Source organism: Crotalus tigris, unplaced genomic scaffold, assembly GCF_016545835.1.
Source record: "Crotalus tigris isolate CLP2741 ecotype Arizona unplaced genomic scaffold, ASM1654583v1 scf7180000024387.2241675, whole genome shotgun sequence".
In the NCBI taxonomy this organism is placed as follows: domain Eukaryota; kingdom Metazoa; phylum Chordata; class Lepidosauria; order Squamata; family Viperidae; genus Crotalus; species Crotalus tigris.
This window is the reverse complement of record NW_024100557.1, coordinates 1237447-1261508: the sequence shown is the minus strand read 5'-3', so window position 1 is coordinate 1261508 and position 24062 is coordinate 1237447. Positions and strand designations below refer to the sequence as shown.

General features: G+C 37.4%; 1 protein-coding gene and 1 long non-coding RNA gene across 13 annotated transcripts in view; one reads left to right on the top strand and one right to left on the bottom strand.

The window, feature by feature from the left end:
• Nucleotides 1-24062, top strand: part of LRRC7 (leucine rich repeat containing 7) — a 206142-nt gene that overhangs the window by 42329 nt on the left and 139751 nt on the right. The window lies entirely within an intron of this gene.
• LOC120301638 overlaps nt 1-24062 on the bottom strand; it is a 72545-nt gene that overhangs the window by 21447 nt on the left and 27036 nt on the right. The window lies entirely within an intron of this gene.

Genomic DNA, 24062 nt, shown 5'->3' with positions numbered 1-24062 from the left:
AAAATATATGTGTCCAGGTTCCGACCAATGGAACCAAATAAAGCAGAACTTCGAGGCACGAGAATTCCTCAAACAACATGTTTATTGGATACATGTCGGCTTATAGGCATTAGAATCTCAGTTGTTGAGTGAAGCAGTTATTAAGTGAGATGCCCAAATGACTCCTTTGTTTAACAACTGCAGTCCGGGCACTCTTGGTTAAGGTCATTAATTAATTTTCCATGTCGTTAAGCAGATGGAGCAAAAGGACAGCTTGTCAAGTTTAGCTCCCTCCATGCATAGAAAGTTACTTCCTTGGTGGGCTGCTGGACCAGAGCTTGGATCTTCAGGATATGAGCTCTATTATTCCACGCCACCAGGAGTGTTTGTCTCCCTCTATACAGGAAAGAGAACTGCTCTCTCATATACACATATACACTACAGGCAACCCTTCAAGAGTGGAAGGGCTGCCTGCTGAAGGGAAGAAATGGAGGTCAAATCCCAAAGACCTGAGCTGCATTTCTGCAACCCTTTGGAATTTTCCTTCACACAAAGAGGGAAGAACAACTCCTCTAGTGCAAGGCTTTTCAACCTTTTCACCCATTGTACCACATTTAGGATATGACAATATCTGAGTACCACCAGTCTCCTAGCAAGGTGTCAAAAACTTGATGACCCCCCCAAAAAAGGAAAAAAGTGATAAAGTACAGGTAGTCCTCGACTTACAACAGTTTGCTTAGTGACTGTTTGAAGTTACAATAGCACTGAAAAACATGCCCCCCAAGCCACAGCCAAGCAAGACACCTGCCTGCCTGCTACCACTTTTCTAGGATGTTCACGTACCACCTGCCAGGTGACAGTGTACCACAGGTGGTACCCGTACCACTGGTTGAAAAGCCCTGTTCTAGTGGCTGCAAGAAAATGCTATGTTCTTGAATCACACTGGAGCAGTACTTTTACATGCATGGGAGGGCAAGGTGGAGAAATGGAGCTCAGATCCTGAAGATCCCAGCTCTTTTCCTGCAGCCCACTGAAGGAGTTCTTCTTCTCTCCTTGGTGGAGGAGAATGCCAAACAGCTGCAGAAATGCAGCTTAGATGTTTGGGATCTGACCTCCATTTCTGCAGTTCTTCAGAGGAGTTCCCCTCCCCTCAGCAAGCAGCTCTTTCACTCTTGAAGGGCTGCCTGTGGTAAGTGTATGTGTATATGAGACAGAGAGAGAAATCTCAGCTTTGTATGGAACTGATATTCCCTACGGGCATGCAGCCCTTTCATGCTTAAAGGGTTACCTGCAGGCATGGGATGGGAAAATCTCAGATCCACATAGATTTGAGATTCCCTCTAGCAGGCAGCTCTTTTGCTATCAAAGGACTGCCTGTTATGAGGGAATCTCAGCTCTGCAGCAGGGGAAGAAGCTTGCAACATTTCTCTGCCAGCTTCCCCATTGACTTTCTGGGGAAGCTGGAAGAGAAGATTGCAGATGGCAATCACATGATTGTGGAACACTTGACAACTAGTTGTAAATGCAAACAGATTGCCAAGCACCCAGATTGTGATCATGTGATATGGTGGGGGAGGGTGGCATAACTTTTACAACATCCCAAAGTGCTAAATGGGCCATAAAGCACCCTTTCCAAGGCTGTTATGACTTCAAACAGTCAGTCATAAGTTGACGACTACTATAAATGTGAATCTGTCACAAAATACAACTTGCCCCATCGATGTACTCCTTCTTTACAGGAAGCTGCGTCTCAAATCAGAAGGCCAGAGATAACATCAAAAGTATGAGCTGAAATCAGTGACAGTGAACAATATTTAGAGGGCACAATATTGATTATTTCTGCTTTAATATTTTTAAGGAATGTCTTTTGAATAACAATGCTTATTACAGATTTCCTTGATATTTTAGATTTTAGATTTCCTTGATATTGCCTGAGGTTTACTGGAGGAAGGATACGATCTGATGGCAAGATGGCTGATGTGAGTTCAGTAGTTTAGGTACTAAGTTCACACCTATAGAGCCTAAGATCAAAGAGGCCTAGGTGTCAACCTCTTCTTCCATTGAGAAATGAACATTTCCTAATCTGGAAGAGTACACAGTTGAGAAAGACAGATGCAATATTTGAATCTCAGAAAAATAAGCCAAGGGAACTGGCAAGTTCCACCTTTGCTCTTATTATGACTTTTCTTTTACTTTATGTAATAAAACTGCTCCGACTTACTGTCTTCTTACTGATAGTCTTTGAATTTGGAGAGTGATTTGAGTGAAATTTGATAATTGGCAATTCAGCATTTATCTGCTGTATATCTCCCTGATTTTTGCATCTTAGCTAAAGACCTTATACAAATATCTAAGGCACTTCCAAAATAAATTATTTTAGTGTCGTGTTATTGCAATTCAAATGTAATTCTACATTCCTATTTTTTATGTTGTGGAATCTACAGTTATGCTTTCATTTTGATTTTAGACATTCAATCCACCTGAATTTCCTATCTCTTTATATTGCTGAATGTTCAAAAAATATGAACATCTACAGGTGCCTGAAGATTGAAAACACATTTATTGATGTTGGGAGTGTTAATAAACAATGATATCAGTACTAATTCTGAAGAAAGATGCAGGCCACTCTTCCAGAATTACTCCCCATTCATGCAAAATAAAGAGTTAAAATTTATGTAAAAACCTGAACTGCTCAGGTGATTGTTCCCAACAAACAGTTTTTAAAATTTCTATTGGACAAAAGGATAGCGGAGTAGAACAGAACATATAAGAGAAGGAGCAATGTATAATGTAATCTATCTTTCCACAATTAGTATCTACAATGTTGACTTTGGAGAAGGAACGTGAGATAATCAAGTACATCACCCTTTGGGAATGGTTTTATAAAGAAACAACTTTAATTAATTACTGCCCAGAAATAATGCATTAGAAATTTCTCCATGAACTCAAAATAGAGTGCAGTTGTTCTTTGTAAAAACATGAATTCCAAATATAATATAGCTGCTAGTAACAAACATGTAGAAAAACAGCATAAAGTGTAGAATTTATAAGGCAAGCTTCTGGAAGATTAGCATTTACAATGACAGTTAATAAAAGTAAAAAAAAAATATGTTGGTTTATCGTTGCAAAACAACAATAGTTATACTTTAGCAGTTAAGGGTACCTAGAGAAAATTTATTAAAAAGCTTAAAAGTACAAGTCTGTCAAAATCTATGCAAGAAGCATTTACTAAAAAAAAGAAACATATCTTTCAGATTTTGTTTTCAACACATTCATACAGTATAATGTTAACATTTGCAATGATAAAAATATATATTCTTTGGAAAAAGTAAGGAATGTTTGACAGAAATGAAACATTCATATAGTTAAAAAATTGGCTTCATAAGTATCTTAGCTTGAAAATAACATTTCAGTAAATAACATTTCAGTAAACTCTGATATTTATCAGAGAAGATAATTAAAATTTAAATATTTTAGTTTTTAAGTTAGTAGAGTGAATGGAAATTTTTAAATTTATACTGTAGCCAACATATTTAAGAGTACAGTAATTGTATAGATAGTAGTCAGTTGCAATATTCCTAACATCATTGATTTGATATTTATTTTAAATCATTAAGTGTAGATAGAAGTGTTGTGCCATAATAAAGAGAGATAAAGTAAAGGAATGAGGCATTGGGCTAGGATTCTTTGCCCATAGGCACAAGCATCTATGACAAAGGGCGGGTATCTGTAAAATGGCAGGCACAGTGTCAGTGCATATACAAAGGGGGCCAGGGCTTGGATTTGCAACACAGCATCCTCTATTTTACAGATTGTGATGCTACAGTATTAACGCTTATCTTTATTGCTAATGTTGAAACAACTACCATTTCCATGCGAAATGTCTTGAATCAATTTTGAAAAATGGACCGCTGCTTAATAAATTTTCATCAATTTTTTGGGAAGGCCGGGCCTTCTTAATGTAGTTCTGATTTGTTGAAACCAAGGAACAGATATACCACATAGTTTCAGACTACGGTCCTAAAAGTAAGGAACTTATTTTAAGCACTGCATTTTTTTTTTACTTGCTGCCAAGCTTGTACTTGAATTATTGTTCTAGGCTACTTTGTTTATCAATCAGCAATACAGAGCTTGGTTGTGTATAATTTTTTTTAAAGGGAAAAAAATAGTGTGCTTTTAAAATCAAACCACGGTCGTAATCAGGAGCTCATTGGAAATTAGGATAGGAAAAGCTGTTGCTGAAAGGGATATATTTAACACCTCTGCATCAGCATTTTAAGTTAATCAGTTTGAACTGGCAAACACATTGACAATTTTTTGGCAAAGCTTGGCTTTGCTGATTTTGAAGGTCTGCTAATGATACACTTAAATATAGATAGGTAGATTCAGATTCTGAATTTACACAGCTTATTTTTCCAATGAGTTTTGGAAATGAGTTTTAATTTAATTTTAATTAATCATGTGAATTATAAAAGAGTACAAATACATAATTTCTCTGCAACTTCAATCATGAAACATTTTAGGGTTCCCTCTCTAGAACTAATGATAGTGTTTAATACAAATATAATGATTAGACAGTGTTTTTTTTATTTAAAATGCCCATATGATGGATTTTGCTATACCTGGATTACAGCTTGCATCTAATTACATTTATAAGATAACTGCGGCAGTCCTTCAAATATTGGGACACCACTATCATGATAGCGGGGACATGCTGGCAATGTTCCAATATTTGTGGGGCTGCCAAAAGAAGAGGGGGTCAACTTAATTTTCCAAAGCACCAGAAGGCAGGACAAGAAGCAATGAATGGCAGCTAATCAAGGAGAGAAGCAACCTAGAACTGAGGAGAAATTTCCTAACAGTGAGAATAATTAACCCGTGGAATGGCTTGCCTTTGGAAATTCTGGTTGCTCCATCACTAGAGGCTTTTAAGGAGAAACTGGACAGCCACTTGTCTAGAATGGCATAGGGTCTCCTGCTAGAGCAGGGGATTGGACTAGAAGATCTGCAGGTCCCTTCCAACTCTGTTATTCTGAGTTATTTTCTTAAGTAATCAGATTTCCTCTATTCAGACTAGTTGGACATTTAATTTCTACACCTTTTTCAAGACGAAATTTTAGCTTGGTTTAATGTTTTACCATCTGCTGTACTAGAAGGCAGATATTTAAAAATACCTTATACCACCTGACAATGTCCTTGTAGCATAGATACTATAGAATCTTCTGTTCATATTTGATTATATTGCAGTGTTCACTGAGATTCAAGAACTTGTTTTGTTTACTCCCATATACCAAAATACTCTGAGCGTATTGATTTACATGTAAACATGTAAAATTTACATGTAAAATTTACATGATTTACATGTAAACTTTCCACTGAAACCAGTCAGGCTCCACTTCCTTGGATGTTGCTGAAATCTACCATATAAATTAGATGGCAACTGACCTGTCCTGAGAATGGTTTTCAAACTTTAGCCTTCAACATTGACTATGGACAATGTTTGAAAATAGTAGCAAGATGTTACTTCAGTATTTAGGTTATTCCTAGCTCAGTTTTAATCCTTTTAGTTTAGTATTAATAATAGTATGCTACAAACATACATACAATGTCAGACATACATAGAAAATAATCAAAATCAAGTTTTATGTATGGTGCTGTTGTTTTCTTATTCTTGTTTTTATTCTGGTCCTTGATTGAAGTAAGGAACTAACTAATTGATATTTCAAAACTTATTCTTCAATCTTCCATAGCAGCAGATTTGCCCTCTATTTCGGGGGCTGAAAAGAGATAGGGTATTATGAAAGTCTAGTTGTGTGCTGGCTAAAAATTTCCAGGCAAGGTTCTCTTTTATGCCTAAGATTGGCAACAAGAACAGAGTGGAAGATTATGTAGCGTAGACAAATTTTAACAATTGGATAATAATCCTAGTAATAAGCATATTTGCTTATAAACTATATTCCTCCTATGGTGCTTACTCATATTTCTCAGAGCAACTAGCAATTAAACTAATTTAAAAATACAAAAATATACCAAAAGATAATGAATAACAAATAAATACAGCAAATAAATTGGACCGGGTAGAATTTATCCATCCAGATGAATGAAAACCTGCTTAAACAATTGTTTATAAGAATATATATTGAATGTGAAATTATCAGTATCAATGTGTAGTCTTCAAATGACAAATTAGTGTAAAGATTCTTCCAGGTTAATACTTGAGTGTGCAAGATAATGAATTAAGAGATAAATATAGTAGTAGTAGTAATAGTAGTAGTAGTAGTGATGATGATGATGTTGGAAGGGACCTTGGAGGTCATCTAGTCCAACCCCCTGCTCAGGCAGGAAACCCTATACCATTTCAGACAAATGGCTGTCCAGTCTCTTCTTAAGAACTTCTAGTGTTGGAGCATTGGAACTACATTGGCCTTATGGAGGGAAGGATACAGTCAGGTACCACAGTTCTGTCAGGCTCAGTATTCTTCAATATGTTCATAAATGATTCAGATGAAGGGATGACACCAAGCTGGGGGGAATAACCAACTCTTTACAAGATAAGTTGAGCCTCTACAGCAATAGAAGAAGCACAACAGATGGAAATACAAAGTCCCTTGATATCTGCATTTTCTCATCAGTCACATCTTGCAGTTGTTGAGAAATCTGGATGTACCATATATTCTCAGACTATATCTTGCATACTTTCTTTAACAAACCATTTGTAATTTGCCTTTTATAATATAAGGGCTCTCATATGCTCAACAATTTTGTGCCTGAATGAAAATAACTTATTTGTTCATATGTTTGTCAGCTTCTTATCTTTTAGCAAAGTCTGTGTTATAGAAACATGACAAATTAGTGTAGAGAATAGGTAAAGCAAAATTATCCTATAGATATTTTTTTTTAACTCTTTTATGATGTCTCATGCATTCCTGCTTTGGAATTTTTTGCAAGTTCCAAAAATAGATTTTCTGTTCTGTTGTTATTTAAAGTGTTTGATTGTGAAGTCAAGAAGATTAAATTAGATTATCTTAATGGTTGAAGTAAAGTGTTAAGGGGGCATCTATATGAAAAGATACTACCCACTTCATCCTCATGATCTGGCCCTTATATCTGTTTAGACCAGGGATCTTCAAACTTGGCCCTTTTATGACTTGTGGACTTCAACTCCCAGAATTGAAGCTGAAGTCCACAAGTCATAAAAGGGCCAAGTTTGAAGACCCCTAGTTTAGACCTTTATATACCTGTAATCCTGTGCAAGGAAATGATTGCAGAGATCAACATAAACACTTTCTTTCCTTTGTTGTGTCACCCAACCATCTATTTGGGGTTCTATGGCAACAAGAAGAGCCCTCAACTACACTTATGGCTCCGACTACAAAATGAAAATCTGTTAGTGCCTAAATGTGTGTGTGTTGGAAGATATTCTTGTCAATGGGAGAGCAGAAGAGGAAACAATTGCAAGTGAGAAAATGAGGAAGCTGCAGGTAAGAGAAAGAAACAGTAGGTTTTTTTCTACTGATCTACATAAAAATCCATTTAAATGTTTTTACTCTTTCCAAGCATTGATGTCAAATTGTTCCTTTAAATTGTGCATGTTTGTGTTATTAGACATATTGTATGTACTGAGTTGGAATCAGGGACAATAAGAGTGACATATGATTTTTATTACTTTGGTATTCAGAACTACAAATCTTAATATGGGAAGTCTTGTATTAATGAAGCAAAATTTAAAGAGCATAAAATACAATTAACTGAAACAAACCCTTTTTCTGTGCTGAGCATGACAAAATCAATTTAACCTTACTGGTTCTCATTAGCCTGAATTAAATTACATCTGAGCGCAAGTGTTTGACCTGTTCTGGATAATGTCATATTAATTGTCTCTAGTTTAAGACAATAGTTTTCTATCAGAAACAGCTGGATCTTATGAGCTTTTTGGCCTCATAACTTATGGGAGGTCTCTGTAAATGGACTCCTATTTACCTTGGCCAGAGCAGTATCTTACAAGAGCTGTATGTCACTACTGAGTGAAGCTGGAATCAAAAGTTGGTAGGACCAAACTCATACTACATTATTTCTTTCACATGTCCCAATCAATTATTCACTTTTCTGTGTCCCCTTTTCCCTTTTTTTCCTCTTCTCTCATATCCTTTGGCTGCCCTCACTACACTGTCTTGTAATTGATCTGTTCCAACATCTCATTGACACAAATGGAAACTATTAAAAAATCTAATTCAGGGGTGTCCTGCCTTGGCAATTTTAAAACTTGTGTACTTCAGCTCCCAGAATTTCCCATCCATCCATTCTTGGAATTCTAGCAGTTGAAGTCCACAAGACTTAGAGACATCATTGATCTAACTGATGTCTGGAAGCTTGGTGTGGAAATATCATACCACATAAAGGGTTGTGACAGAAAACAAGCAAAGCAATCTGTTGGAGGTGCCTGACTTGGACATGTTAAAACTACTTGACAACAAAATAAATAAGTCAGCAGTATGATGTAACTTTCAACAAAATAAATAAAAACGTAGATAAGCATCAAATGAATTAGTTTCAGAATTGCAGGGGGCGATTGTTCACTTTATTTTGCTTTCCTCAGCACAATGAGGATTGAGTTCTGGACATCCTATTTTAATAAGGATTCAGACTTACTGGATACATTTTAGAGCACAGCAATAGAGCTGGTCAAGAACTTAGAAAATAATTGGTATGAACAGAGATAAAAGTAACTTGGAATATTTACTCTTAAAAAGAGAAGATTGGGTGAGAATATGATAGCACTCTTCAGATATAGGAACAGATGTAATGCAGACCTATTGCCCTTCATTCCAGGATGCAAAAATTAATGAATTTAAGTGTTAGGGGAACAGATTGCTAACATGAATGTTAAGGGAAAAAAATTTAACAAGAGCAACAGTTCAAAAAGAACCAATTAACCAGGATGAAACCAGTAACAGTGAGCAGGAGTGTCAGAGTATGATATCTAAATGGCTTCTTCCAGCGTTATGGTTTTCTTAGATTATTTCATCTTTATGGGCTACCATTTTCAGGTAAAGCTTTTCTAGATAAATTCCATATTAATGGATCTTTAATTCCCAAGTTTCATAAGTGGCTCATGAGTTAAGAGCTTATCTCTACCATCAGATTTCTCCTATATGAATATGTACATATTCTATATAAGTTCTATATGAATAGAATCCCTGATTACTTGTTTCTGGGTACCATTTCCTGAGAGAGTTTCCTGGGTGATTGATTGGCAAATAGCTTTCCCAGCTGCTAAATGAAAAAATAAAGTTGTCTAATTCTCTTAATACTGTTTTTTGATAAGAAAGAGTTAGTCTATTTTGTCATTGTCTTCTGTCACATATTTAATATGCAAATTATAGCCTGTATTTGAATATTCTATTTATATTATTTGTTCAGTTTATATGTTTGTCCGTGTTTGTACTAGCTCTAATATTTACAAATCTTTAATACTAGATTTTAAAAACATTTTTCTTTTTTCTTTATTTTAGGCATGTACAATTAACAAATCAATATTTAACTTTAAAGATTTTTTTTAAAATTACAAGCAAACTAAAAGTACAAACTAAGTCGTCCCTAGTTTACCAGTGATTCACTACTGTAGTATGAACAATACAAAATATTATTGTAAAATTCTGGAATTCTCTGCCAATGTTCTGCATTCTTTGGTTGTAAAAAAAAAAAATCCCTTTACAATACAGATTGTTGCAGCCATCATTCTATAACATCTGGAATAATATCACATTTCCAATTTCTCAGTAGATATTCTAAAATGTTTCTACCATGATTTTTTAAAATCACATCTTACTGTTTCGCCATTTATCTTCAGCAGGGAATCAGGCCTTTCAAATAATATTGTATAGTGCATAAATATAAAATGTTTAAAAGATAAAGGCTGGTAAGGAGTTTGTCTGTTAAATCTTGAAAGTTGTTGCCAATGATTCTCAGAATACGAAGGTAGATGACCAAATGTTCTGACTTATAAAATCGCTTTCTATTGAACGAGCTCTAAATGTATACATGGAAATATCACTTAGATAAGGTGTTTGGGTTTTTTTGCAGAATTTGTAGACATTAATTGAACGCTATGCTTTTGCTTTTTGCTAAATCAGTAGTTCTTTATTACATAATAGGAAATGATAATGCTGATATTCAGAGTACAAGACCAGATGTGAAGGCTGAAAGATACAGTATATTCTATTGAGATCTGTTATTATCTTGCAAACATAAGTGAAATTTCACCTCAGGTTGCCTGCTGGTTCACATTGCATAATATGCAGTCTTAAGTGCTAAAGTAGAAATTGATTCAGTAAAAGATGATTTTCCAAAAAGGTGATTTCCTTCAATACACATATCATTTATGCACTTGCTCTATCAGGTAAATATAAATTCCTTGAGCTGCATTTCATGAATTTATGAATGAAGATAAATGTTATATATTAAGTTTATGTATAATCATGACAACTTCATATTTAATAGTTCTGTGTGCCTAGAGACAAACTCTGGCAAGTTAAATTCATGGCTTTTTAGACAATATACACTTGGAGGGAAGGGAATCAGTATTTGAGATGGATTTGAAGAAGAGCGTTAGAAGAGTATTGATGCATTTGATGCTTGGTATTGGAGAAGTCTACCTGAGAATATTATGGATAGCCAAGAAAACAAACAAATAGATCATTTTTATTTACTTAAATTTATGTATGATGGAATATAAAAACAATAAAACAATTTAAATACATACAACAAATAAACCATAAAAAGAAATAATACAATGTAGAAATAAATGAAACTAATTCTTGACCATAAGTAAAAATGGATGAAGTTGATTCAAAAATTGTTCCCTTCAATGCACTGTTTTGCCCAACTAAAGGTTAGAAATGTGCTGTTTTTTCAAATATTTTATGTTTCTGGCACATGTATGTTTTGCCAAGTGTCAGGGCAGTGATCAGGTGCCCAGGCAGTTCTTTTGGATCCAGAGACAGTGAGCACTCGAGTGAATAAAGAGATGTTAAGCTTTATTATTAACTCAAGCAAGCAGTTTTAAAAATATAATGTGAAAAGCATACATATCAAACAAGATAATACCCGGATGTCTTATGTGTTGTCAGGAGCAACAACAGTGATACCTCAAAGTTGGCCAATTTCTGCAGTACCCAATGCTAGGTTCCGTGCAAAAGCTCCCAACAAAAAACAATCACAAGTTTTTTATTTAAACCTGGGACCAGGACTTCATGGCCCTGCTATGGTCATAAGACTGTAAGACCTGACTTTGACTGGATGGTACACGACTCTGGGACGGGAATCAAAAACCTGAGATGTTCACAGATTTATTCAGCAAGCAAGGGTGAAAAAGAAGCAGGTTAGCTCAGAATGAGCTGTAAACTTCTAGACTTTTCTTAATATGAAGGAAAAATCAAAATATGTCACTAAATTCCTCAGAATAACAATGAATATATGCATTGCTACCACAGTATCTATATGTACTTGCATGCTTTATTTATTTATTTAAGAAAATTTATATGGCTGCCTAACTCATTCTCAGTGACTCTGTGCAGCTTACAAAGATAAAAACCCCACATAAAAACAATAAAAAGCAATAACACATCCCACCCCGCTGGGAGCAAAATTCAGTCAGTCAAATGAACCACTTGATGGGCTATACCCACTCTGGGTTCTCCAGTTCCATTAGCAAAACCAGGTCTTAAGAGCCTTGCGGAAGAGTGTCAGTGTGGAGGCCAATCTTTATATCAACATGCACCATTGGTCAAAGAGAAAGTGTGGAACTGTTGTCTATGAAGATTCTTGATCATTCAGGTCGTGGTTATCCAGAGGTGCTTTTTCAAAGGGCAATTGAACTTTCTTGTTTCATTTCTCATCCAAGAAGCTTCCTCAGTTCTTCAGTTCAAGAAGCTTCTTGGATGAGATGCGAAACATTTTCAAAGAAAAAAGAACCCCCAAAGTTCTTTTGGAAAAGCACCTTTGATACAGAACTGATTTTTCTCAAGCAGGTAACTAAAGAAGTAATTAAAAGTATAAGATCCAGGATAAAATCTATTTCCGTGGCCATTAAGAATCACTTGATGATCTTTACTACTACTTTTAATAATAACATAAGATGTAATTATCATTTGCCGATGATTGTTTGTAATGCTCCAGCCTTGAAGTCTTTTTGGTTTCACTGGAATTTCCATACTGCTGAGTTCAGTACCATGGAAACACTTTTCCTTTTGGAAGCTCTTGTAGGGATGTTTAACATATCACAAATTATGAAGAGAAATTGAGAAAAATCACCATAAACTAATTGGATAATCAATAAAATGCTGTCAGCACAATAGCATGAAATGAGTATTAGGTTAATCTACATGGCTTATTTATCTGAATGGCAGATTCATGTAAGTGATTCTTAAATATGCAAATTCAGTGCTAACTTATTTAGGTTTTTATTTCAGTAAGAGGACAAACAACAGCAGGTTAGCTCCCTTAAAGACATCTTACAATACCTCTATTGATTTTTCACTGCAAAAGTGTGTGAGTGTGTATGTTTGTATAAAATCCCTTCTCACCCCAATGGATGAGAAGGTCCTCTACCAGAGGACTGGGAGTTTGAGTGTTCTGGGCACTATCTTAGCTGTTCCTAATACTGTTAAGTGGTGTTGGGAGCACTTGAAGCTGTGTCTCCCTAGCTGGGAGAGTGGCTCCATCAGATTCCAGGAACAGCATCTGGTAGAGGACTTGAGATTGATGAATATATATATATATATATATATATATATATATATATATATATATATATATATATATGGGAGAAAACCCGAACAACCAAAGACGACCTACATACAAATACCCGCAAAAACCTCAGAATATATATATATTTGTAGCTGGGCTATTGGTTTGATCTCTGGTCTTGGTAATTAGGGTTGCAAACATTTCATCTCCGGGGGGGGGGACACATCTTCAGTGCAGTTTGAATTGTGTTTGTTTTGTTTAGAGTTTTGCTTCCGGTATTTCAGTTAAAGTAGCTCTCTCACTCTCATTGGTTGGTAAGCGGGGTCGATGTCAATGTGTCAGTTCACTGATTGGTTGGTGGAGAACCAGGTCTTAAGGAATTCTCTTTCTCTCCTTGACTTTGCTTGGGTTATATTTGTGGTCCCGGTTAGATCGAACTTGTGTCCTTCTGAGTCCTAGTGGATAGACATGAGGGACAATGGGTTGTGTCTTCTGATAGCCATGGAGTACTTGTACAGTCTAGTAGATAGCTTTTTTCCTGTTTGGCCCACATTGTTCTTTTCACAGTTGTTGTACTGGACTTGGTATATGACGCTTGATCTTGATTTGTTTCTGTTGGATCTTTAGGTTTTGAAAAGGTCCATCTGAGAGTTGAGGCTGGTTTGTGGGCTTCTGTGAGATCGTGTTGTCTTGCTGTCATCTCTGAAATGTTCTGTATGTAAAGAATTGTGATTTGTTTGGTCATTGCTGTTCCTGTTGTAGTTGTTGTGTTGTTTTGGATGTTTGTGTTGTTTGTGTGTAGGGATCTCCAGATGAAGCCTCGTTTCTCTCAAAGACTCTGTACAAGTGTCTCTGTTCTGCTGATCTGGCTTCTGTGGTATTGTAGTGGAATTCTGTTCTTTTGAAAAGTGTTTTGAGAACTAGAGTGAGAGAGCTACTTCAACTGAAATACCGGAAGCAACATTCCAAACAAATCAAATATAATTCAAACCGCACTAAAGATGTCTTCCCGAATGGAGATGAAACATTTGCAACCTAATTACCAAGCCCAAAGATCAAACCACAGCCTATATATATATAGAATTCTCCAGCTAACTTGGATATCTGTCTGTCCGTCTATCCATCCATCCATCTCACAATATAGTAATGTTTAAGGAAAATACAATTACTGAATGAAACTACGGTGTATTTTGTTTTAAATTTCTTGATGTATGAAATATGAATAAAAAAGTTTCATTGCTTTATTCGGATTATTTTAAATTACACAGCATTTTGCACTGTTTGGTACATTTTAATTCTTTTGCTATAATGATATCTTGTTTAGAATCTTAATGACATTGCCTCCCAAAGTGTCTTTTTAAATATAGAGCATAGAAATGGGCACAAATGAGATATGAACAAAAATTCATTAATGTAAATTGCCAATGTAGCTTAAAGATAGTTTATATTATATTTCTGCTTCTGTTGTTCTTCCCATTTTTACTTATACATGGTTTTTACCATCATGGACACAGATATTTGCTGTGGCTTCAAGAGATTATTTTCAGCATTAAAAGGTAATTTTAAAACGGATTAGAAGAATGAATGTAGATAACTAAGTAAGTAAGTTCACAATTGAAAAGGTTTGTAGCAGAGTCCACAAGATGATCAAGTGCAACTCCATTATGTTTCCTATGTTTAATGTCATTATTCACTGTTGAAATTCTATCATGCAGTAATTAACATTTTTTATATTAAATTGGTATTCTAGTTAAATTTCAATTTGAAGTTGGAAAACAATTAAAAACCACATTTTTTCTGAGACTTAGCCCTCTCACAAAGGTGTCTATTCGTATCCTCAATAATTTGCAATCTTTTAAGCATTTACTCAACGCACATATCAAAGTGATTTTATAGACGGAAGCCATACTTAGATGACTCCATGTTGCTATCAAGCTCAGCATTAGTACGATGTTTCTGATGACAGATCATCCTACTATCTGCAAAAGTGATTGTGCCTTCTTTTCACTCCAGAAGAAGTGCCCTTCACTCGCTACAAAAGTGCCCTTGGCAATATATAAATATACAAAATAAGCTGCAGTTTTCTTAATTAACATAGAGATGATTTTATTCTTGGTATTACTATTGCTAAAACAAATGCATTTTAATAACATTAAAAACATCCAAATGTTTATTGTGTTGGAAGAATGGTGTAAAAGACATTGGGAAAAATATACCAGTTCAGTCTTGCTATATAATACTCCTTTTACAGTACTATATTGGAAGTAAAAAAAAAGTCAGTATTTCATTTCTGTTCACTGTATGTTCTGCTTCATAATTTTGTATTTTGGATGGTGGCAGTATGGCTTTTTAGGAGACAATTCTTCAACATAAATCTCCCCCTTTTCAGTGCTTTGTGTTTCTTAATAATAGTCTATATGCTCTAACACACAGGAAATCAACCATGTAATTGATTAGTCTTCCATTTATCTAAAACCTGACACTTCATGGATCCTATTAGACAGTGCATTATGTACAGTATTCTAACATGGATGTCTCTAGAAATATTTGAAAAGGAACTTGACTTGCAGCTAGGATTCTCCTGAAACCTTGTGAAATACGTTTTACATGCTACAGTAACATTGCATAAAGGGAATGTTGTAAAGTTTTAAATAATTAATGGAGAACTTTTTTAATAACCTATAACCGAAGCCTATTATAATTGTTTTGTATTATCTTTATATGTAATTTATATTGCATTGGTAGAGATATGTAATTTTTTTATTTTCTTTAATTTTAGGTAAGGAATAGTTAACTATCTAAAACAGCACAAATATTTTCATATATCCTTTATTTTATTATTAAAAACATAATTTAATCATTACTTGTTACAAAAATCTAATTTATCAAACCTATATAATAAAATAGTTATATATTCTGTATTTTTATTTAAAAGGGAGGGGTACTAGATGCCCTCTGTTTTCTAATTTCATTTTTGCATTGAAAGTACAATTGGGTCATAAATAATTTGAATTATGCTCTATCCCAGTGGTTCTCAACCTGTGGGTCGGGACCCCATTTGGGGTCAAACGACCATTTCACGGGGGTCGCCAAACAACGCAGTCCGCCATTTTTTTCCCCTTTTCCTTAGCTGTGCTACTCCCTTTTATTCTATTGGCTTTTGAAAGTCAATAGAATAGACTCTCTTGAATAGAGTCTAATTCTATTGGCTTTCAAAAGCCAATAGGAATTGTCCAGGCTGTTTCTGCCCTGCTGAGCCTGCCAAAAGTCGCATTCTGCAAACGGTGCTGCACCAGTTGAGTAGTCCTCAACTTACGACCGGTTGAGTAGTACTCGACTTACGACCGGTTGGGGGTCGTGGCATTAAAAAGGTTGAGAACCACTGCTCTATCCCATTTTCATTGTTCCCACAAAGAGAACAATTTGTTTAACCAGTGCAAAATTCTCTTTGTGGATGTGATAGGATTGAAAACTGAGGAATCTGTAATTATGCAGTAGAAAAGTTGGCTTACAAAAGGTGGAAAAAATTTGAAGCTGGGCCACAATAATCAATGGCAATAACCAGGAGAATATATGAAATGCCTTCTAAATGAACACAGCATAAGATCAGTTCACACTCTTCAATGTTTCCTCACATAGAAGATATGTATAGAAAGGCATTGATATGTAGAACATTCTTTGCTTGAAGCAAGGGAGCCATCTCTGAGACTGTACCTGGATTATGAGGGCTCCACAAACAGACATTTGGGATAATAACTGGAATTGGAATGGAAACTGTTTTGTTAAGACACAATGATATGTCAATCCAGTGAATTTGATCCTGCCTTGCCTATTGACTTCTGATGACTGAAAACTTTGATTACCATTACTGAAATCATATATGTTTCGGTTGCCTCATATTTAGATTTAAAATATTTAGAAATCAGATTTTAGATTAGCTTGATTAGATTTAGATTAACCTGTCAACTTTGCCACGAACTGAAACTATTACAGGTAAATCCTTGACTTACATCCACAATAGAACCCAAAATTTCAGTGGCTAAGCAAGACATTTGTTAAGCAAATTTTACCTCATTTTATGACCTTTCTTGCCACAGTTGTTAAGTGAATCACTGCAGTTGTTAAATTAGTAACAACTTAAGTGAATCTCGCTTTCCCATTGACTTTGCTTCTCAGAAGTTCATCAAGGGGGATTACATGACTCCGGGTCATTGCAATTGTTATAAATGTGAGCCAGTTGTCAAGCATCCAGATTTTGATCACGTGACCACAGGAATGCTGCAACCGTAGTAAGTGTGAAAAATGATCATAAGTCACTTTTTTTCAGTGCTGTTGTAACTTTGAATGGTCACTAAATGAACTGTTGTTAAGTTGAGGGCTACCTGTATTGTCATACTTTGAAATAACTTTTAAAAATGACTTCTCTAAAATATTAAGTAATATTTAAAAATATAGATCTGGATCTAAAATATGCTTGATCTATTTAAAAAAAAACTTCATAAAACTCAAAGATGAAGGCATTCGCTGAAGCTCTACTGAACCGTTTCTCTCTCCTCCACTTATCTGATTCAGACATAACTAAAAAGTACACCTTTAGCATCCCATCTGATGAAGCTAAAGTTCACCAGATGTGAAGACAACCAAATTAGGGAAATATAGTGAACAAAGAGAAAGTGAGAATATAAATACAAAAAGAGGCTTAATATATGTCCCAAAGCAATGTTAAATAGATGAAAAAGTTCTTGATCATTGTCCAAAACTACTATAAAACTTCTGAAGACAAGATTAGAACTTATGGGTAACTGATAACCGATCTGTTTCTAAATTATTCACATTGAAGTGAATTATTCCAGTAACAGATTGTCATTCCAGGCTGTGTTTTCAAAGATTCTCTGTAGCAAAGAGTGTTTATTTAAAGCCTGGAATCCTATTATTGTATAAAAATTATAGAGAGTTTCTTCAAAAATGTTTGTCACCCAAAAAAATATCTTACACAATACTACTAGCTTTTTCTGGACATTTTTTTAGCTGTCGCCATCTCTTTGTTATCAAGATTTGAATTACATTTATTAATAGAAAAACAGAGTAACAATAGGGAAGAAATCAGCATTTCTAAATTGTATTAGTAGACACAAAATGATATTTTTATTGTAAGCTTGTTTATTCTTCAATACTATTTTGAAATAAAGGTGTTGGACCTCATGTACACACAGCACTCTGTGTAATTTATTAAAACATTTCCTCTTTTTTTTTAAGCTTCCACATCAGTCTGAAAAAGTATGACTGCTTAGAGCAGTGGTTCTCAACCTGTAGGTCGGGACCCCATTTGGGGTCGAACGACCATTTCACGGGGGTCGCCAAACAAGGCTGTCCGCCATTTTTCCCCCTTTTCTTTGGCCACGCCCCTGGCACCCGGTGCTGTATAAGTGGTTGGGGGTCACCACAACATGGGGAACTGTATTATGGGGTCACGGCATTAGAAAGGTTGAGAACCACTGGCTTAGAGTGAATTAAAGTTAACTCAACTTTTAAAGCAACTGCTTTCTATTTTCACTTGAGTTGAAGTTTGAAAAAGGAAAAAAAAATCTTCAATGAATGCAGAGAAGTGCTATGCTAATATGAGATTCAAAACAGTTTTTCCAAATCATTTTCAAGTTGTACGCCACCATACACATACATGCATGTACATACAGATATAAGGATAATAGGCACAGCAAATACAGAGCTTTGTTTTGGATCTTAGTTATTAATTTTGATTTCACCCAGGGAATGAAGTAATCACAGCTTCTGATTAATGAGAAATAAAGATTAGTAATTTTGCTGAATAAAAGATAATCTAATAAAAGAGGAATTAATTAATTTCCTTTCCCCCAATTTTTGTTAGATTAAATGTTTGATTAAATCCTTCAAAGGAGATAAATTTTACACATAATTATAAAAATGAAACTAGTGTCATGGCTTTAAGTACCATTGTTTAAATTCATTTTCTTTCTTTTTTTCTTAGTTCTTTTTTTTATTATTTCCAACCCAACCTGAAGATTTGTAATATACATTGTATTAGAATTATTAGGTTTTGGAAAAAAGGGTTCTATTTATAAATTTAGCATTTAATTGAAAATTGTTTGAAGAGATTTAAAAAAGGATATCAAAAACGATTAATTTGTTATGAGAAAGTTGCCATATTTGGAATTCTTTGGCTTAGGATAAAGCAAGTAAGGATGGGACTTAATAAAATTGCAATGACTTTGAATCCCATGAGTTTCAGAAAAGGTGAAGGAAGTATATGTAGTCAAGTTATAGATTTTGCTTCTGGGTTATATAACGACCTCATTCCACTTGAACTATTTTTTAAAAAAGATTGGACAAATCCATGGACCTATTGGTAGCCACCTGTCATAGTTCAATAGCCCTGTGTTACTTTCAGGATCAGTTCCAATTGCTCCTCTGACTTTGAGAATGCCCATGCAAGTATAAACAATTGGTCAGAATAACTGCACTGAACCTTGCAGGATTCACCAGAAGCAATATTAACTGGTTATTAATTGATGAACATTTTCTGTCTCTGAAGACCCTAATCCCAATAATACAGGTAGAAAGCATTATCTTTGTCTCCAGAGGTGACCCCAAAGAAATGAAAAATATTGTACTGAACCAGGATCTCTAGGGGAATGGGATGGAGGAGTTTTTCCACCACCAAATTATATGAGAGTCTTTAATCTCACATGTTCTCCATGCTTTCCTGATACACACTATGAAGGTAAACATTGTGATGGCAATCCTCTTTCAAGTTCTCTGTTCCTGTACAGATATACTCCCAAAATGGCTGATCCAGCAAAGTTCTCTTTTTCTTCTAGTTTCAAGGTTCCTTGTGTAAAATAAGTTATTAAACTTATTTTGACATACAATGATGAAAAAGCATAGTTATCCATAGTGTAAGACTGGCTTTTGTTTTTTAGATTTCCAACTTGTTTGCCTCTTCTCCTGTAAATTTCCCCACTCTTTCCCTAGCCAAAACATAATTGTTATGTGTATAAAGCAATGTACAAGGAGTATAAAATATAACGTATAAAGAGCTGTAGTGTATAAAGTGTAAAGGAGTATAAAGTATAAAGAGCTGTAGTGGCATGTGATTAGAATGCAGTATTGCAGTATTTGCAAGCTGACTACCCACAGCCAGGAGTTCAATCCTGACTGGCTCAAGGTTAACTCAGCCTTCCATTCTTCTGAGGTTGGTAAAATGAAGACCCAGATTGTTGGGGTCAGTATGCTGACTCTGTAAACTGATTAGAGAGGGTTGTAAAGCATTATGAGGCAATATGCTATTGCTATATACAGTAGGTGCTATAGAACATATACTGTAGATGCTATGTCAACGAGTATGCGTGAAATTAGAAGAAATCAAACAGTTCCAAAAATTAATATAAGTATTGTATGGGTGGTTCACCAGAGTTATCTATTCCATTCATAGAATTCCAGAAATTCTTTATGCAGTCTGACAGGTCCATGTCCATATTTGTTTTAAATTTAGCATTAAAAAGCAGCACTTCTTAAAAACGTAATGTCAGATATGAAATCCCACATGTTACCAAACTAAGCATAAATAGGTAACAGGAAAGTGAAAATTTAGGAATATTCTGGTTTAGTTTTTTGACCAGTAATACATGGAAATACTTACACAGTCCAACTGAAATTGTTTTAAATAGAGGAACACTTTTTTAAAGGAGTAGCAAAATTTTATATGGGCTTTTTATATACATATCAAATATTTTAATTTAATTTAATATTACATCTTTAAATATACACCCACTCTTGTTTTTCAGGATAAGTAGAGTGCAGAGAATAAGAAATAGGAAGCCAAAAAAATTAAGGGCAAGAGAGATAAAACTATGTTATATCAATGCCATTCATTATCTTTCCAGATATCTCTCAAATTCTCACTTCCAACATGTCCATGCAGTATTTCCTACATTATCCTTTCTGTTGAGTCCGTGGCGGGAAAACAGACACGAGAAGCAGCTGGAGTTCTCAGTTTCATTTATTCAGCGTTCAGCTTACAGGAAGATGGCTTCAGCCTCGCCCAAACGCCTCGCAGCCTCTTATATAGGCAACTCCCGGGTAAATGGGTTACTTTTCCCGCGCCAGCACCCGCGCATGCGCACGGCGCTGGCGACAGCCTGTCTGGTCCCGGGCAGCTTTGCACCTGCCCGGGACTGCCTGCAAACGCCCGAGCCGTTTGCAAAGGCTCGGGACATAACACCCCTTTCCCCCGGGCTAAAACTACTACCAACATACAACATTTATTTTATACGACATTTTGCTCCCCAATGTTCCCACTGTTTACTGGCTTTTGCTTTGCCAGCAATGTTATGTAGTCTTCTAGGTACTTGGGAGATTTCTTTGCTCTCTGTGACCTTCTTAGCTCTGGATTACTGGCATAATTCCCCTGACTGGAGGGAGGCGTGAGCCTGTTCTCTCTATTGTGCCCTGGTGTCTTCCAAGGACTGTGCCCCGATGCCTGGCCTGCTTGCTTGCCCACCGGGCTCGTCAGGCCAGGGCTTCTGTTACTTTGTGACCTGGTTGACCTACCTAGCTGTAGACCCTCAGGCCCCTTGAAGTGATAGCCACTGCTGGGCGTCTCTGTAGAACCTCCTAGGTCAGTCCAAGACCTGTCAGGAGGCTGTCCATTCCCTGAACCCCATTCTGTGTTCGGGCTCGTGTGGGTTTCTGTACTTTCCCAAAACTCAGGTGTTCCCTGATTTGTGCTAGGGTTGTTGTAGTCGGGACTTGGTTCCTCGACTAACTCTGTGTATGTTTGACCCCCTGTAGGATTTGGGGTAAGGTCAGGCCAACCTTGGGAATTGTGTGCCAGTTCTCTTGCGGGGAATGATTTGTTGGGATGCCCCCGGGTATCCTCCGTTGCTGGAGTGCTGTGTGATGTGTGTGGAAAGTGAGTATGCCCCCGGGGTGACTCCCTGGCTGGAGTAGGCGTGAGTGCCTGTTGTGTGGGTAAGCTCCATGACTTTCTTTTCGGAGCAATTGCAGAACCTTGGGACGAGCCGTTTGTGGCTCCCTCAGTGGAGATGGGCAGTAGCTCTTGCCCTTCCCTTTGCTCCAAAGGGTCCCCCTCCCCCCCTGGAAAAGACCCAGGAGTCTCAGCAGAAAAGTCTCGCCTAGAGCGAAGTTGGTCGATGTGCCGACGCAGGACACGACCGTTGTCCAGGGCAACCTCGTAGGAGAGAGGACCTGTGATCCTGGACACAGAAGCGGGGACCCATGTATGACCAGGCCCGTAATTGCGAGCCCAAACCGGGGCACCCACAAGTAGTTGTCTAGGTGCCCTAGGATGTGAGGTAGATGAAGGCAGTCTGTCCGGATGCAACCGGTCAAGTCTAGTAGTAAGTTGGCGCCCCCAACGAAGTTCAGCTGGACTTCTCCCTGTAGAAGTGGACGGTGTGGTGCGATAAGAAAGGAGAAAGTCAGCCAACCTGTGATGCCAGTCCCCGTAGGTGAGTCTCTTCAAGGCGTCCTTTGCGATGCGCACCATGCGTTCAGCCATACCGTTGGTGGACGGGTGAAAAGGCGCAGACGTGGCATGACGAATCAGGTTTGCCTGTAAGAAAGCTTGGAATTCGGAGGAGGTGAATTGAGGGCCGTTGTCGGACACAATGACATCTGGCAGCCCGTGTGCAGCAAAAATCCCCCTCAGTACCTGAATAGTCTTTGCAGTGGTGGTGGATGAGACAGGCACAACCTCAAGCCATTTTGAATGGCTGTCAACAAGGACCAAGAAGAACTGGCCCTGAAAGGGCCCAGCGTAGTCAATGTGCACCCTAGACCATGGGGACTGTGTTTCCTCCCATCTATGCACAGGAGCTTGGGGCATCTCTGGGCGAGATCGTTGGCACAGGTGGCATGCGTGTACCTTAGCTCAATATCTTTATCTAAACCAGGCCACCACAAGTGGCTTCGTGCAAGAGCCTTCATACGAACAATGCCAGGATGACCCTCGTGGAGGGATTCTAAGACCCTAGTCCTCATTGAGGTGGGAATGACAACTCTGTTTCCCCAAAGCAGACAACCCTGAGAAAGGGACAGTTCGTTCCTTTTGGACCAGAAACTCTGAAACTCAGGACTAGGGCAGTGCTCAGGCCACCCGGACAGGACCCAGGAGCGGACACGTGAAAGTGTGTGATCTGTACCTGTTTCAGCGGTAACATCCCTGGCACTAAGAGGGAGCTCGGGCAAGGCTTGGATTGATAGAATGTTGACAGCTGGCGCGGGGTCAGCTTCTACTACTGGCAGAGGCAACCTACTGAGGCCATCAGCATGGCCCATTTCTTTCCCAGGCTTGTGGAGTAATGAAAAATCATATGCAGACAAAAAAATAGACCACCTAAGCATTCTAGGGGAAATGATGTGGGGAGTCTGCTTACGTGTGGTAAACAGTCCCAGCAGAGGCTTATGGTCAGTGAAGACCGTGAAATGCCTGCCATATAGAAAATCGTGGAATTTTTTAATTCCAGCAACAACAGCCAGAGCCTCCCTGTCTATCTGAGCGTAGTTGCGCTCGGCAGAAGACAGTGTTCTGGAGTAGTATGCAATAGGAACCTGAGTTCCATCAGACCTGAGGTGACTCAGGACAGCTCCAACCCCGTAGGGGGACGCATCACAAGCGATGCACACAGGGAGAGACTCGTTGAAATGTGCAAGAACACTGTTAGAAGTGAGCAAGGCCTTGACTTCTTTAAAGCAAGCCTCATGCGCTTGTGACCACAGCCACACAGCCTGTTTGTCTAGTAGCCTGTGAAGAGGCTCAGCTACACTAGCTTTATGTGGAAGAAAAGAATTGTAGAAATTCAGGAGGCCTAGGAAGGCCTGAAGTTCGGCCTTAGACTTTGGCCTGGGTGCATCTAAAATAGCAGTTAGTTTGGATTCAGCAGGATGAATCCCAGCAGCATCAATTTTGAATCCCAGAAATTCAGTAGAAGGCACCCCAATCTGGCATTTGTCTTTTCTGAGCTTGAGGCCTGATTTCCTGAATCTTAACAGGACAGCCCTAAGCCTTTCAGCTAGAATGTGTGTGGAGTCTCCTGCAATCAAGACATCGTCAAAGTAGGGGCAGACCCCTGGTATACCTCGTAGTGTGTTTTCCATAACGCTTTGGAAAATCCCAGGAGCGACATTCACTCCAAACTGTAGCCTTTTTACTTTAAAGGCTCCCCTGTGGGTCACAATGGTCTGAGCTATGGCAGCATCATCATCAACAGGCAGCTGTTGATATGCTTGAGCTAGGTCAAGCTTTGCAAAAACACGCCCCCCCTTGAGAGAGGCCAGGA